The following is a 16,498-nucleotide window of genomic DNA, read 5'->3' on the forward strand; positions in this document are numbered from 1 at the left end:
CATTGGCCTAGGAAGAGGCTGCAGCACGCACTGGAGTCCCATGGCCTCTGCACACAGTTGATCGGCAGGAAAGATGGACCCCCACTGATCAGATATTGAAGACCTATCCTGAGGATAAGCCATCAATATTACACGCTCAGAAAAAAAAAAAATTTATATGTTGTACATGAACTAGGTTTCCACTACAACGTAAAATAAAATAAGAATTCTGTATACAGTTTATAGGTTGTTTTAGGTCTTGGTGAGAAAGCGATTTCTGTCATTTCTTCTTCTTCTCATCTCTAGTAAAAACATGATCTGAAGTAATTGACTGTCCTACCCATATTAAGAGCATCCAGCGACTGCAGTCAGGATGAGATTTTGGAATTACAATGACCCTTAATGTGTATAATATTTAGCTTTTTTGGTAATCGCTTGCTTGTGTGACAAAATGAAGAAATCAACTTTCTTGAGATGCGTAATTTATGAGTAACTAAAGATTCTCTTTGAAATCCATATTTTTATATGGCTCAGAAACAATCTCTAAATTAATGAGATTATAAAAATACAAATAAATAGTTAATAGTATCGGAATCATATGGTTCCATGCTGATGACTAAAGCAAGTGTCTCGAACATGATATTTGTGTGTTTAGATATATACCTCTGATAGTGGAAAAATTTAATTTTTACTAAGAAACAATAGAATAGGCCAGTGATGGTGAACCTTTTAGAGTCCGAGTGGCCAAACTGCAACTCAAAACCCACTTATTTATCGCAAAGTGCCAACATGACAATTTAACCTGAATACTGAAAAATACCAGCCAAACTAAGCTGTGGGGGCTTGGCTTAACAGGCCCCATTAAAATAAATGTTCCTCTTGGCACTCCCTAGTATTAAAAATGTCCCATTAGTGGCTCCGAGTATTAATAACAACCCCATTAGTGGCCTCCAGTATTAGTACTGCCCATTAGTGCCCCCAGTATTAATAATGCCCCAGTAGTGGCCCTAGTATTAATTATTTTTCCTCCATCAGTGGCTCCTAGTATTAAAAATGCACCCTTTCCCACTCTTCTTGTGAAAAAAAAAAAAAAAAAAACTCAACACATCCATTTGACCGTGCCGCAGTGAACACTCACTGCTCACTGGAAGCGCAGGCAAGTCCTGTGCTCCAGCATGATGATGTTTCACAGGTCCTGCTATTTCCAGTCAATGCTGCGAAACATCATCGTGCTGGAGCACATGTCCTATCCTGCGCATCCAGTGAGTGTTTACTGCGGCGGGATCAAATGGATGAGGTGAGTTTTATTTTTTTTTATTTTTTTTAACACAAGCAGAAGAGATATTTGATAAATTTGGTGCAAATAATGGCAATGCAGACTCAAGAAAAACTGACTCAAAAAATTCCTCTCATGATAAATTCCACCCCTATGTATTATCAAAATGTGGTACTTTCAAAGCAAACTGGCGCATACTGCGCTGAGAGAGAGACTGACACACTGCTCAAGTGGCCAGTCTTCATAACTATTCTTCATTCTCTACATTTCAAGTAAAATGTTTTCAATGCCCTCAATGTATTTTCCACTTATGGAACTATTTCCAGACTTGTCTTATTTAGAAGTACATATTTTTTTTTTTACTTAAAACTCTTAAAGCAAAACTCACAAAATGATTTTCAAAGCAGTCCAGAAATTTTTTAAACATGGAAATATTTCAGATATTTGCTTCTAGCAGATTTTTGCATGTGTACCAAAATTTTTTTTTAGAGATGAGCAAAGTTATCAAAAATTCTATTTGGCTACTTGGCCGAATTTCACAAAGAAATTTGATTCGTTATGAATTACTTTGTTACAAAGCGCATTCCATTGTATGCAGCACAATGACGGAATGGTGATTGCGCTGCCCCCGTCATTGAACCGCTCAGATGCCGTGTTCATCGCTGATGGCAGCATCTGACAGTAACATTGAGGCCTTTCAGGCGTTAATTAGGGGTAAAAAAAATATACCTCATCCATTTGCTTGCGGAGAGGCTATCGCGGCCATCTTGAGTGAAGAAACCGTGTGAAATTTCGCTTGCGGTGATGTGATGATGCCATCATGCTGGCCGGGCGCAGTGATGTCATCAGTGATGACGTCACCGTGCCTGGCCAGTGCGCTGACATGGTGACATCACATGTCACCACGCGCAAAATTTTGCGCGGTTTCTTCAATCAGGATGGCCACAATGGCCTGTCTGCAAGCAAATGGATGAGGTGGGTATGTATTTTTTTTTACCGCCATTTTAGGAAAATTTTATTCGTTACCATGAAGTGCAAGGAAATTCAGCTTCGTGAAGAATCAAATTTTTCCAGAAATTCGGATCAAACAATTCGTTTCACTTCGATTCACTCAACACTAGCTTTTACACTACAGAATGTTTTTGAAGCTGGATATCTATATCTGCCTTCTTATAACTACAAAGTACAGATGAAAGCCATGTATTTTATTTTGGGCAATATAACGGTGATAAAACTGGCTGCTGCAGCCATTGCTTTGTAGCCCTGCAGCATGGAGTTAGTACAGGAGATTTGATGTTATGCTTTTTCTTGGGAAATATAATTTACCGTGTTTAGCTCAAACCTCATGGTGTGTCTGAAAACATTAGAGCACTGCATTATTTGAATATTAATGAAAAACAGATATCTCATTTATGGTTTTCCTAAATGGTATTAAATGGCCAGGACATCTAAATTGCTTCCTGCTGGAAACCACATGTTTCTTTACTTAAGAACTGATGGTTAAAATATGTTTGTCTATCATTTGTCCCTAACCCCTATTCTTTGGAAACATAAGGATATGAAAAGGTTTCTTTGTATTTCTTTCTGCTTGATCATTTTAGCAAAAACAAACCACAGAACACGACTGCAATGAAAATGGGTCAACATAACCATGAGCGATCCAATAATTCCAAAATATTTTCTTTGCTTTGAGTGTCTTTTATCTTTATTGGTCTTTTAAGTTCTTGTATTACAATAGTAAATTACAGAAAATCATAACTCACATTTCAGAATGAATTTACCCAAATCTACCAAGTTATCTACCGGTAAATCATATATTTCCTTTCATTAAGTAGTGGTGAAATTAGAATTTCCCACTCAGAGCTGATTGTTGTGCGATTAGAGCAGACTGAAATTTCCCACTGCATCTTGACAACTTTAAGTGATATGCATGTGAGCCAATACATATAGGTGTGGCTTAAAGTGGGTTCTAATCAGCGTTCGTAATTCAGTTACAATGTTCGTTATAGTGTCCTGTCGACAGGACTTTTTTTCCCGTCATGCATAACAGAACAAAATGGAACCGTTATTTGTGCCCATAGAAACGTATTAGGACAGAGCGAAACGGAATGCCTCTTAAAGGCTTGCGTTTTGCATTCCGTCCTTAAATTCTGTTATATTCCATTATGAACCTGTTATAATTAGGGGTGCACCGAAATGAAAATTCTGGTCCGAAACCGAAACCGAAAATTCAGGATGCCCTTGACCGAAAACCGAAACCGAAACCGAAACTGCCTTTTTGCCCAAATACTTTTAAAATACTTTTTTTTTAATGATTTTATTAATAATTCTTTTTCATGAATGAAATTCATCTGTGGGTGGCGCTGTTATGGAGAGGGGGATCTGTGGGTGGCGCTGTTATGGAGAGGGGGATCTGTGGGTGGCTCTGTTATGGAGAGGGGGATCTGTGGGTGGCGCTGTTATGGAGAGGGGGATCTGTGGGTGGCGCCGTTATGGAGAGGGGGATCTGTGGGTGGCGCTGTTATGGAGAGGGGGATCTGTGGGTGGCGCCGTTATGGAGAGGGGGATCTGTGGGTGGCGCCGTTATGGAGAGGGGGATCTGTGGGTGGCGCCGTTATGGAGAGGGGGATCTGTGGGTGGCGCCGTTATGGAGAGGGGGATCTGTGGGTGGCGCTGTTATGGAGAGGGGGATCTGTGGGTGGCGCTGTTATGGAGAGGGGGATCTGTGGGTGGCGCTGTTATGGAGAGGGGGATCTGTGGGTGGCGCTGTTATGGAGAGGGGGACCTGTGGGTGGCGCTGTTATGGAGAGGGGGATCTGTGGGTGGCGCTGTTATGGAGAGGGGGATCTGTGGGTGGCGCTGTTATGGAGAGGGGGATCTGTGGGTGGCGCTGTTATGGAGAGGGGGATCTGTGCACTGTTATGGGCATAACAGTGCACAGATCCCTTTCCCCATAACAGTGCACAGATCCCTTTCCCCATAACAGTGCACAGATCCCCCCTCCCCATAGCAGTGCACAGATCCCCCCTCCCCATAGCAGTGCACAGATCCCCCCCTCCCCATAGCAGTGCACAGATCCCCCCTCCCCATAGCAGTTCCATAGACCGATCCCCCCTACCCATAACAGCCCCGGCCCTGCTGCTCACAGCATCTTTATTTTACCTTACAATCGTGAGGCTCCAGTAACTAACAACTCTGCAGGCAGAGCGGAGGGCGGCGTAACGTCACTTACTCACGTGACGCACCTGCTCCGCCCACTTTATGAATGAAGGAGGCGGAGCAGGCGCGTCACGTGAGTAAGTGACGTTACGCCGGCCTCCGCTCTGCCTGCAGAGTTGTTAGTTACTGGAGCCTCACGATTGTAAGGTAAAATAAAGATGCAGTGACAAAGTAAACCGCCCGCCCGGCGCCCGCCCGCAGATGGTGGGTGACAAATCCCACACCCCATATTTTCGGCCGATATGTAACAATATCGGCCGAAGTGGATTAGGTGCATTTTCGGCCGATATTTTCGGCTGCCGAAATTTCGGTGCACCCCTAGTTATAATAGAACACTATAATGGACGCTGATGCCAACACACCCTTACCTGCTATTTATTTTTCTCACTGGTTACTGCTTGACTATTTTTCAACTGAACTCGATAAGGACAAATTGCTATGGCTAGATGACTGGTTCATAACATCTCCAAAAAAGCTGGTCTTATGCGGTTTTTCTGGTATGTAGTGATTAATAGCTACAAAAAGTAGTCAAAGGATTGACAACTGGTAAACCAGCAAAAGGGTGCCTAAGGCTCATTGATGAACATGCAGAGAAAAGACTAAACATTCTGGCATGATTCCACAGAAGAGATAAGATTTAATGATAGAAAGATTTAATGATTTAGTGCCAACACACAGTGCATGGCAGTAAATTGTTCAGGAATGGTTTGAGGAACACCACATGGGTTCATGGTGTTGACTCGGTTTGCAAATTCCCAGATACCAACACCATCAGCCATCTTTGGGTTGTGCTGGAACAGCTAGCCCAACCCCAACAAATTACAGGACTTAAAGGGGTTTTCCAATTTGCATGAACATCCTTTAAAATGACAATTTATGAAGGTAGCTGTAATTTTGTAAGTTTTGGTTATTCCACGCTGTAGGCCTATATACACTATATGGAAAAAAGTATTGTGGCATCTACTCATTATACCTAGAGAGACAGAAACATGCAATGCGACAATTAACTGCAATATAGAGTACAAAATTGCATAATAATAACAAGTGCTACACTATAAGTGCGAGATACTTGGCAAATCGTTTTGTACAAAATTATTTGAGCCCGTCTGCCGAGCGTCAAGGCGATCTCTGTTAGACGGGTTCCTACGCTAAATTCTACCTGTTAGGTGCCATGACGGCTACCATACACTTCAGGGAGTGTAGGTTCCACATTCCTACGCTAAATTTTACCTGTTAGGTGCCATGACGGCTACCATACACTTCAGGGAGTGTAGGTTACACAGCAGGCCCACTCCACGACATCACCGGCGCCAAATGGCTACCAAGGACTGCAGTGAGAGTCCACAAACTATCCCACTCCTGGTGCCAGGTAACAACATTGAAAGACAGAAACATACAATGCGACAATTAACTGCATGTGAACATGTACATATCGGATACGTACATGAATGTAGGGTTTTATTAGGGCTCAGTCAGGCTTTAGGCACGGGGACAGGGAGCCTCTAACATCAGGGGGCTTCCCTGGGCAGAGACTAGAATTTAGGGCAAATAATAGGGATAGAAGTTCTACCCTGTTGCTCAACTCAGCCACCCCAGTTTTACCTACTGTTTCCTGCATCAGCCCTGCTATGAAACCAGGTACTATTTTGTTTTGTTAGGCGAGAGACCTTTTTTTCTTTTGTTTATCACTAGGGTATTTGCCCTGTTACCCCTAAGTCCAATTAATGGTAATTTTAGAAGCACGTTAATTTTTCTCATGAATTTTTCCAATTAATTAATACGTGTTGTACATCAATTATATCTATTATAAGCAATTCTCTGTAATTATATGTACTTGAGATGGCCAGTTTTTTGACTGGGACTATCTTTACTGAGGCTCTTATTCAAGAAGCACGTGATATTTTTTCTGACAAGTAGATTACGGGCCTGGCTTCTTCGGAAACTTGTAAGATAGCTTTTAAAGACCTCTACACTGGTTATAAAGAAAATATTAAATCATGGTGGGAGGTCAAGTCCTTAGAGAGCTACCTTGAGCATAAAATAGTACCTAAGGGCTTACGTATTCCGATCAAGCCAGCAGCCCGCATCTCATCTTCACAACTGATAAGCAAGTGGGAACAAAAACTAACCAATAGCTCGTTGAAACTGATGTCTCTTCTCCTTGAGGAGGAGAAAAAAAGTCCTTGAACAGACTTCCATTAGACTTAAGGAACTCACTGAGTGTGCACTTAAATTTAAGAGTGACTCAGATTTCAATAGAAGACAATCTTATCTCCAGACCTCAGTTGAACGCTTCCAGAATCTTTTAAAAGAAAGAAAGCATAGGCAATTCACTAGGGATCTTGTGGAATTTAGGGATAACAAAGCATATAATTTTGATAATAAAACAGTTACTCACTCTGAGTCTGAGATATCATCATCAGAAGTTAAGTTTTCTGATTCAGAACCTTCAGGTAAAAATACCAACTACAATAAGAGTGGTTACAATATTTCCACTCATAGACCTGGACGTAGATGGCGAAAATGGGGAAGACAGCGGGGGAATGTTGGATGGGCAGGTAGAGGGTCATTTCCCCCTCCCTCCTCCTCCCTCTTCCTCATATACCTCTTCCCATCCATCACAGGTTCCTTTTTTATCAAACAAAGTCCCTACCAACTGAGAGACAGGACAAGGGCTGGCGACAACCACCCATAACTGATGGTCTTCAAATTATTAATCTTTCCGCTCGTGTATTATCAGATACCAAAATTAACCTTCTACAGAGAGGCCTTTCCTTTGTACCCACTACAAAACTAAATAAATTTACATGGGTAAAGGATCTCAACCTTTTTTGTTGAAGGCTAAAGTGGCACAAGTTCTGTTGAGGAACGGTTGAGACGTATGCATATATATCCATGCATGCCTGCAAACACGTGCGGGCATGTATGGTATATATGTGCATACATCAACCACAGCATCATGGGACGATGTGCACAGATGTGCCCAGCATCTGCGCACGTCTGCCCATGGTGATCCCCAGGGGCTCATGGTGGCCCCTGTGGGAAATATGTGCCCCCTTATGATGTAGGGGCTTGTGCCCCCTTATTATGTAGGGGCTTGTGCCCCCTGATTGATATGTATGTGCCCCCTTAATAGATATATAGGTATCATATAATGCCCCCTGTATCATATTATGCCCCCTTGTCATATCCCCATACCATATAAATCCCCCCCCCCTTACATGGACACAGATGCATCAATGTAAATGTGCCCCAAGCATTTACATTGATGTAATCTGGGTGAAGGCGCCAGGATGACCGGACAAGGTCCGGTCATTCTGGTGAACTCAAAAGGATTCAAATTCAATAGAATTTGAATCCTTTTGTTCTAATTATCTGCAGTCCTGCTGGAGATAATTAAGCATAATAGAGAGAGAGGAGATACCTCCGCTCCCTCTGTTATGTGCATTCTGGCATCGCAATTACCATTGCGATGTCCAGAATGCTGAGAGCTACAGGCGGGAGATCAAAGGATCTCCCGCCTGTCAGCAAGTGCACGCGGCCCTGCGGCTCGCGCATGCAGGGACGCGCGGGCAGGCGCGGTGATGTCATCTCACCGCGCCGGCCCACGTGTCCTGCACTGTAGTGCGCGCGCCCCCTGGTGGCGCGGGAGTGCGGGCCTCCGGGGGATAAATATCCAGCGGCCCCGGCACTCTGGAGTTAGGGTCTGGGCCCCCACGTGGAGGAGCGCGTCTCGCCCTCCGAGTAGTTAGGATCGGGGCCCCCACCTGGTGAGCGCATCAGCGCTCAGGACAAACGCCACTAACCGGACCCAGCCGCACCTACCCCCGCTGACCTGGAGTGGAGAGCGCATCCTGCGCTCAGGCCGTGTCCGAACCCCCCCTCCTGAAGGACCCCGACCGGCCCCTCTGAAGAGGAGCGCAATCGGCGCTCAGGAGCGACCCCCCCTGGACGCGAGCATAAGTATCACCCCCTATTAACCCCTATTCCCCTATCCCACCAACGATCCCTGTACCACCTACCCCTGACAACCCCATTACCCCTGGTAACCCCTATGACACCCCTGGTACACCCCTTATATACCCCCCTGGTCCCTATTTAACCCCTGGGTTACCCCTGCATCCCCTGGTTCCCTACCCTGTGCACCCCTTGTCGACCTTGGTTAACCCCAGTCCCTGCCTTGGTTAACCCCTGCATTCCCCTGGGTTACCCCTACCCTGGTGGCCCTCATTAACCCCTTTACCCTGGTGGCCCTGATTAACCCCTGGTGGTTACCCTGGTTCCCTGCCTTGGGTGTCTCTGTAGAGCATGCCTCTGCTCTGCAAACAATATAATATAATAATAAAATATGTAATTAACCCTCTTGCGAACCCTGTAGGGACAGTGAGTACAGACGGGTGGGTTATTGTAATATTACTTGTATGTGTGAACTGTATAGTTAGTTGATGGAATTTGGGAATGTGTAGTTTAGGATTTGTAGTGGTTAGTATTGCGTGCGTAGTGTATTGTTAGTAATAAATACTGTTAGGCTACTTTCACACTAGCGTTCGGAGCTGATCCGTCTGATGTTTCATCAGACGGATCCGCTCCGATAATGCAGACGTTCGCATCCGTTCAGAACGGATGCGTCTGCATTAAAACTTAGAAAATTTTCTAAGTGTGAAAGTTGTCTGAGCGGATCCGTTCAGACTTTACATTGAAAGTCAATGGGGAACGGATCCGCTTGAAGATTGAGCCATATTGTGTCATCTTCAAGCGGATCCATCCCCATTGACTTCCATTATAAGTCTGGACGGATCCGCTCGCCTCCGCACGGCCAGGCGGACACCCGAACGCTGCAAGCAGCGTTCAGGTGTCCGCTCACTGAGCGGAGCGGAGGCTGAACGCTGGCAGGCGGATGCATTCTCAGTGGATCCGCCTCCACTGAGAATGCATTGGGGCCAGACGGATGAGTTCGGGACCGCTCGTGAGCCCCTTCAAACGGAGCGCACGAGCGGACACCCGAACGCTAGTGTGAAAGTAGCCTTACTTGTAACTATCTGTGTAACGTGTAGTTATTGGCGATAGTTAGTTAGTAAGGCGCATGCAGCTAGCATAGTGATCAGTGTAAAGCATAGCGAAAGTATTGTAATATTGTTATATAAAGGCATAAATGGGTGGAGTTATCAATAGACGGCTCCTCCCATTTATGAATATTAATCATTGATATCTGCATAAATATTAGTGATTAATATTCCCCCTTTACAAGTTCTATCAAAATACTAATAAACAAACTTGTATGGAACTGGGAATTAACCTAGATGACTTCCCTGATTTACAGATATTGCTTGACCTTTGGGAAGAAGGATCAAGAGAACCAGGTGATGGACCATTCACCAATTTACGCCCAACTAGCACTAGATTACCACCATTAATGAATTCACAACATAAAGACATCTTTTTACAATTAGTAGTTGCTGAGTTAGAACAACTTAACAGTAACCACTCTATATATCACAATTTGTCCTACAGTGAATCCATGGCCCTTAGAAGGCTTGAGAGTGATAACACTATTGTAATAAAACCTTCAGATAAAGGAGGTAATCTAGTCTTACTTGACCACGAAAAATATCAAAAAATGTGTCTAGATTTGCTTAATAATAAGGACAGCTATGATCCTTCTCCTATGTTCCAGACACAACTTAAATCCATTCTCCAAAATGGTCTTGAACAGGGAGTTATTGATAATACTGAATTCCTTTTTTTCTTCCTAAGTCTCCTCAATTGGCTACATTTTATAGTCTTCCGAAGGTACATAAAGGGCTGCAGTTACTTAAGGGTCATCCCATTGTGTCAGGAGTCGACTCTCTTACTCATCATTGTGGTATATATTTAGATAGAGTTTTAAGGGATTTCGTCTTGTCATTACCATCATATACTAGAGATACTATGGACTTTTTATGTAAAATCAAAACTATCTCTATTGACTCCCATTGTTTCCTTGCTAGTATAGACGTGGAATCCTTATATACCACATGATAGAAGTATGGTGGCAACAGCCCACTACCTTAGGACTAGAGGTATTCACTGTTGGAACCACAATCAGTTAATTATGCGTTTACTTGAATACACTTTAACTCATAATTTTTTCGTGTTTAACGGGTCTTTCTACCACCAGCTCAGGGGGACAGCAATGGGGAGCCCTACTTATGCTAATCTCCTCCTGGGCTGGTGGGAGGACAATACGTTTTCCCGGACCATCAGATCTGGTGGAATGATAAGATTTTTTTTTGGACTTGTTACATCGACGATGTCTTTTTAATTTGGAATGGTAAAGAGGAGGAGTTTGGTGATGAAATCACCACACTTAATGACAATGATATCGGTCTGAGCTTTACATCCGAAATTCAACCTGAGTGTATAACTTTTCTGGATGTTGAAGTGAAACGCACCTTAGGAAATTTGATTACATCAGTGTATCAAAAACCTACCGCCACCAACAGCATTTTACATTGGAACAGTCATCATCCGGTAACAGTAAAAAGAGGCATCCCTAAGGGGCAATATTTACGTATTCGTAGGAATTGCTCCAATACCGAGAATTTACATTGTGAGTCGAGAAAATTACAAAATAGATTGTCCCAGCGAGGTTACCCTAAATCTATCCTGAAAGAAGCTTTCCAGATCTCAGAAAGTAAAATAAGGAGTGACCTCCTGGCGCCAAAAGCTAAAAATAATGATGATAATCTGATTCCTTTTCTCTCGACTTTTGATGTAGTCAACAAAGAAGTCTTAGCAATTCTGAGAACCTACTGGCCTATTTTGGCCATGGATAAGGATCTCTCAAAAGTGATCCGTCCCTTTCCACAGATCACATATAGAAAGGGTAGAAGTTTAAAGGACCATCTGGTACACAGCCATTACACTGGTCCGACGAAAAAAGGTACATGGCTGGACAGAAGACCAATAGGGGTTTTTAGATGTGACACTTGCAAGGCCTGTAACTTTTTACAAACCACTAAAACTGTGACCTGTTCGGTAACTAACTACACTACAAAATTAGAGACTTCATTAACTGCAAGACTAAGGGAGTCATCTATATATGGCAATGTACCTGTCCCAAAGACTACATTGGGAAGACATTTAGAGAGTTTAGACGAAGGGTGTGTGAACACACTAATGACATCGTTAAACGTAATGATACCCCCATTGCCAATCATATCAACCAACACCATGGAGGTAACCTGAATTCCTTCATGTTTTCAGCATTGGAGGTAGTTCCAATGCCTCCGAGAAAGGGTGACTGGGATCAGAAGATTTTACAAAAAGAAACTGAATGGATTTATCGCTTACGATCCCTGTCACGAGGTGGTCTTAATGAAAGACTCACATACACTTGTTTTATTTGAAATGTTTCTCTTTCTGATATAGCTTCTGCCTCTAGTAAAATATGGTTGTCCCCCTCTGGACCATGACGGTGCTCCTTAAATATCAATAGTGACCTATATATCAGGGTTCCTATAATTGCTGTGTGTACTCTGGATGATTATAACTGGCAATCATTGTGTTCTGTGATGGCCAGGAGTGGACTGAGAACTTAAAGTGGCCCTGGAAAAAAGCATAAAAGTGGTGCCACCTTGTAGTCAGGTCCAAATTGACAAAAGGCGGGGCAAAATATATAGGCGGGGCAAAGGATACTGTAGCGCAGAACAAAATTCCGCCCCAGCAGAACCAAATACCATAGTGCAGCACAAAATACTGTTTAAGCAAAACCAAATACCATAGTACAACACAAAATACTACCTGCATTAATTAATGCTGAGAGCATCAGATTGTTATTACTTGGCTGTTGGCCAAAAAGATGGCTTGGGCAGCCCTGTGGTCATCAGCCCACCGGGATATTTCCCTGTAGGGTCTATGACCAGTCTGCCCATTGTGATGGCTATATAACCATCATAGAACACTCTATTTACAATATACCAATACAGTGCTGCCACCTGCTAGCCTGTATTAGAATATTCTAGTTATAGCTATGAAGCCTGCTTGAGGCTTTGGGCTATTACTGTAATGTAACAGGTTCCTCGATCTCAGCCAGGGACTGCTGTTACATGTAATGTAAGACTAAAAAGTTTCCCCCGATCTCACTATGTCCAGCCATTGATCTTTTTGTGAAACCTGTATTAAAAGAGTTCTAAAACATATCAAATTTCATTCCAAGAGATAACCTCTCCAAGGCCCAACATCAAAGTCTGAAACGTCTGTCCAAATTCTCTGATGTCGTTTTTAAACCCTCCGATAAGGGGGAAAATATTGTGGTATGGCCCCATATTTTGTATGAATGTGCAGCTCATAGACAACTAAGAGAGAAAGAATGCTACAATAAACAAACTTACAATCCTCTGTGTTCATTTGAAGGCAGTTTAATTCAGATCCTAGATAAAGCTGAGGAAAATCAGGTAATATCCAAGGCTCTTCATGATGCTCTGATTGTGAAGGAACCCACTGTGTCAACCTTATAGCTTCTGCCGAAGATCCATAAGAATGCCAGTATACCTCCAGGTAGGCCTATCATCTCGGGTAGAGGGAATATGACTGAAAAGGTGGGGCGATATCTTGACTCCCAGTTCAAGAACATTGTAGCTAACCTTCCTTCATATGGAAAGGATACTACTGATTTCTTGCGGAAAATTGAGGGGATTTATTTTGGCGAGGATTCAATGATGGTAACCTGTGACATAGAGTCTTTATATACCAGTATTAAACATCAAGACGGTACACATGCGGTAGAGTTTTTTCTCACACAAGTAAATTTAGATGCGGACAAGAAACAATTCTTGTTAGATCTTTACATTTTTGCTTTGACTCACAATATTTTTTATTTTCAATGGGTCCTTCTACCTGCAGCTCCAGGGGACTGTGATGGGGGCGCCGTGTGCCCCCTCTTACGCAAATCTATTCCTGGGGCTGTGGGAGAGGGACCTTTTCCTGTCAGACCAGTACGTGTCGATGGATCGCGCCATTTTTTGGGTGCGATACATCGATGATGTATTTATGATCTAGCAGGGAAATCCATTGGATTTACAGAAATTTTTTCGAGCATTAAACTAACTCTAAAAACATCAAACTGACATATAAGTTCAATAGGAATTTCATAAAATTCTTAGATGTTCAGTTGGAAAGAGGTATAGATGGATCCATCATGACAAATGTGTTTAGAAAACTAACATCAGTCAATGCCGACTTACACGCGTCTTCATCCCACCCCCATAGATGATCAACTCAATTCCGATTGGACAATTTTTACGGGCATGTAACAATCAAAGAAGCATACAAAAGGGCTAAGACATGTTCTCGTCATGATCTTCTCTTCTCAGAAAGACAGAGGTCAAACGACAACAAAGCAAGATTCATCACACGATACCATTCTAGATTGAAATGAAAGATATTTTGAGAAAATTCTGGCCAGTCCTTTTGACGATCCAATTCTTGCAGAATATCTTAACTCAGGACCATTAGTAAAGGCAAAGCGTTTTAAAAATCTGAGATATTGTCTTGTTCTGAGCTTTTTCTTGAAACAAGCTCCCCCGATTTTTATGGGGGTTGGTAAACCAAGATGGGGTTTCTTCTCATGTGGAAAATGTGTTGCCTGTCCAAACATGGAGAGAGCCATCTCTTATCATGATTCGAGTCATGAGAAAACATTTCGAATAACACAATCCTTGACATGTTCAAGTACATTGGTTGTGTATTACGTGACATGCCCCTGCCCGAAAATTTATGTGGGTCTGACCACGCGTGAATTAAAGGTGAGGATACGTGAACATGTCAGAGATATTATGTCAGCCATTGATGAAAGGGATCTGAGCAATTTGAAACCAATAGCCAAACATTTTAGATCTTAATGGGTGCAACTCTAAAGTTCTGAAAGTTTGAGCCATTGATTGTGTCTTGAAAAATCCCCGTGGCGGAGATATTTCAAAAAGATTAGCACAGCTAGATTGTAAATGGATCTGGAAATTAAATACCTTGCGTCCAAATGGATTAAATGAATCTACCGGTTTCTCATGATTTTTGTAGGCTAATTTTCCATCATATGGTCTTTTAACCTACTAATTGTGTTTTTATAGGGTCATCTATAGGATTCACTCAATTTTTCACTACTTATGTTCTTTTAATATAACGTAATAAATTTATGGCTCAGTGCATTTGAACCCATCAAAGGATGGATCAGTCCGAGTGATGCTGAGGGATAACATGGGGGGTGATGGGACATACAAATCACAATGGTAGATGAAAAGGTTTTTTTAGAATTTCCAGATGGTGTGTATATCCATGCCTAATTTTTTCTTCTTTCACATTATTATTGCATTTGTTAGTTTTTTTTAGATTATTTTCATAATACTCACCATCACTGTCCACATTTTTTCACACCACGTCACTCTAGTAAAGGAGTAGTGATAAGGATAGTAGTTATCAATTCATTAGATTTACTAATGAATAAAGTGTGGTATAATTTTTTTTATATTTTTCTAAATTTTTTATATTCTTATATTTTTTATATAATTGTAGCAAACACTCACACATCTGTAAGCTGTTCACACATTAATTTATATTGATGATAACACATGATTAGGTATTCATGATAATTATGTATCTATTTAATTTTATTTTTATTAGTATTATTATAATCATTTTTCAACACATAATTTAATGATATTATATTGGTTATTGATGGTTTTATTTGTCACTATGTGATTTTTTTCATGTATTTTCACTTCACGGATTATATTGTTTTTTGACACCTTATTCTTTTTCATTTTTTCTTTTAATAATTTTTGTACTTTTGATTTCATATATACAATTTTGTTGTATATACTATTATTATTTTTTCCAGTGATTATTTTTATTATTACTTAGCATATTTAAATCTATTTGCTATCATGGATTTAAAGGGCTTCTGTCACCCCACTAAACAGTTTTTTTTTTTGTTACTTATAATGCCTATAATGCGATTTATGCATACATACTGTAATTAATAATTTTCGTTCAGCAGATTCTGTTAAAAACTTACTTTTAAAATATGCAAATTACCTTGCTACCAGCAAGTAGGGCGGCTACTTGCTGGTAGCAGCCGCATCCTCCTATCCTAAAGACATGCTGATTGACAGGGCCAGCGGATGGGATCTTTCTCTGCTGGCCCTGTTTGCATTCAAAATCTGGCGCCTGCGCCGTACCTGTCGTCACTGAGAGGAGGACGCTCGCTCGGTCGCTCCTTCCTCAATGCGCCTGCGCCGGGTGTAGATGTGACGTCATCGGCGCAGGCGCATTGAGGATGGAGCGGCCGAGCGAGCGTCCGCCTCTCAGTGCGCCTGCGCCGACTGAATACCGTTACGGTGCAGGCGCGAGATCTTGATAGCAGACAGGGCCAGCAGAGAAAGATCCCGTCCGCTGGCCCTGTCAATCAACATGCGGAGGGGGCGTCATTATGATAGGAGGATGCGGCTGCTACCAGCAAGTAGCCGCCCTACTTGCTGGTAGCAAGGTAATTTGCATATTTTAAAAGTACGTTTTTAACAGAATCTGCTGAACGAAAATTATTAATTACAGTATGTATGCATAAATCGCATTATAGGCATTATAAGTAACCAAAAAAAAAAAAAATGTTTAGTGGGGTGACAGAAGCCCTTTAAGCACCTAATACATAAGTTTCAATCTTGCATCTATTATTTCTACTCTTGGGTGGCCGCCCCCTTCTTTTTCGGCTTTTTTCATTTTTGTTCTTTTTCTGTGTCCACATACCTCCTCGTTGTAATATGGTTTATACATTACGTGATTCATTTGTAACAGCTATTAGGGCTAACATGCGCAATACAAATATTGATGCCGGGAGCATGGTCTCATGATAGTTCTGACGCGATCCTATGTCGACATCATCATCACGTGTTCGCAGTTGCGATCATGTGATTCAATCACGCGATATGCCATAACCACATGAATCCTCGGCGTCCTCGTACGCGGTGCATATGAAATCCTATATGAGCCACA

This window comes from Bufo bufo, chromosome 3, assembly GCF_905171765.1.
Source record: "Bufo bufo chromosome 3, aBufBuf1.1, whole genome shotgun sequence".
Lineage (NCBI taxonomy): Eukaryota > Metazoa > Chordata > Amphibia > Anura > Bufonidae > Bufo > Bufo bufo.